We start from the raw sequence: 2,289 nt of genomic DNA, 5'->3' as shown, positions 1-2,289 counted from the left end.
GAGCGGGGGGGAGGGGGGTGTCGCTCGCACCGGTTCCCGGACCTCTCTCGATCGCAACCGGGACGGTCATCGTGGGGGTTTTAGACGGTTGGAGTCCGACACTACCACGCCGCTTTCCCCAGAGGCGGCCTAGCGTCAGTGCGTATTTCCTCCACGTAAATATAAAGAAAAAAAGAGATACTTGTATGTGTGTGGAGGTATGTGTGTGCGTGGCATCTAGAAAACAGATAAATGTAAACTATTCAGTTGGTTAACAGTCGGGTACAGAAGAAAGTACTGAGACGCCTGCAAGTGTGTATCGATGAATATATTAGAAATCGTCCATAAAATAAATATATAACCATTCTAATATTAATCCTAAGTGTAAATTTAATGTTCATTACATTATTTCAGCTATCAAGATCCACAATTCTCAACAAGATCAGTTACTTTATTATCAAGTTTTTTATTAACTCTCGACAGATTCCCCCTTTTATACATAGCCGCCGAAAGCGCGGACGCGCGCCAGACCGTTGCCTTTGTTTTATTTCGCGCACGGAATGTATCGGCCAGATAACAAAAGCTGCGAGGATTTTTTGTTTCGAATATCCCGTTCGATGACGCGACGCCATATGTCAAGAGACATTTTATTGCATTTTTGCGAAACAAGCACACACAACTCCTCTACTCCATTTCAAGCCGAAAATGTTTGACCGACATTGCTTTCATGACACCTCGTACTTTTACACGCGTAAAATATCGCGTTGAAGAATGGTGTTCGCGCCAAACGAAGTTCCAGTCGAAGCGATTAAGATTTCCTGCTACATTGCGTGAATTTTGTCTTGAGATATACATGCTTTTTTTTTATTTTAATTTTATCCTCTACTTTTAGAAGTAATGTAACGAAGAGGTTAATTAAGTTGGGACCTACATTTATGTGAAAATTAAAGTAAGAAACAAATTTGATTTTCAGATGCGGTACAAAATTCAGCAGATAGTACATTAACAGCTTTCCAATACATTCTTATAATACACATTGCATTATTAATAATAAACAAACATCACTAATTATCCCACATAATATATGTAAATGTCCAGTTTCACATGGTCAGGTTCTTATTGTACTATTGAACTATGTATAATTTTATGTGCTGGACTAGGTTAGATGCGTAGTGGAAATACTTGTATGTGAATATCAGTGTGTGGAGGTATGTGTGCGCGACGTCTCGAAAAAAGATGAATGTAAACTGTCCAGTCGGTTAACAGTCGGGTATAGAAGAAAGTGCTGAGGCGCGTGCAAGTGTTTATCGATGAATATCATTGAAATCGTCCATCAAATAAATATATAATTATTCTAATATTAATTACAAGTGTAAATTTAGCGTTCCTTTACCATTATTTCGGCTATTAAAATTCAAAATTCTCAACGTGTATAATAATATGTCTTCTAACGATATTAATTAATTGACAAAGGTTAATTGCTAAATTAAATATTTTTGCTGTACAAACAATATAGGATAATCAACTAGGATGAGATTTACAAAATTCGCTCGGATAATAATTAATTATTTTCATTTGCATTATTATCTACCTTATTCTTGTCACCTAACAGAAATTATAAATTGATTGTAAAATTTCTCTGATGCCTAATTCGATTATACAAAAAAGTCGAAATATTCGATACCCATACCCTATTTTAAAACTTAAAAATTATTTTCAAGGTACTTCTTTGTATATTACGTTGATTTAATATTATACGAATAATGAATGGTGCCGAATCAGCACATTCATTTATGCACGTTATCCGTTCATTATCAGTTCAATGGAACGATTAAACTGTAAAATCTTTTAAGCAGAAAACATGGCCGAGCATGTTCAAGAACAATCGATCTGAACGCGATTAATTTTAAAATATTTAGAATAGGCACTTCTCTCGCCATTTGCAAATTTTGCAAATTGCATAATCTCTAAATGTTCAGTGCTTTTTATTGCCTCGTCATCTGCTTTCTATTGCCTCCGTAGAACGATGATGTATATCCTATTTGAAATATTCTCTAAAAGGCGAAAAGATAATTATTTTAAATACAGCTATGTTGGATAATCGACTAGGAAAATTTCCTTTTATTTGCAGGAAGAAACAAAAGATTTCATGTTAAATTAACATTGCTAATATAATATGAGGGTGGTGGCACAATATGTAGTGGGCAACAAAGGGCTGACTCCTTCGAGATTCCTCGTTAATCAGCATAACATCCTGATCCCTCCTGAACGTGAGGATGTTCTCTACGTACATCGCAGCTCAAACCTCCG

This window comes from Bombus impatiens, unplaced genomic scaffold (genome assembly GCF_000188095.3).
Source record: "Bombus impatiens unplaced genomic scaffold, BIMP_2.2 scf_0460, whole genome shotgun sequence".
Classification (NCBI taxonomy): domain Eukaryota; kingdom Metazoa; phylum Arthropoda; class Insecta; order Hymenoptera; family Apidae; genus Bombus; species Bombus impatiens.
This window is presented reverse-complemented; position numbering follows the sequence as displayed.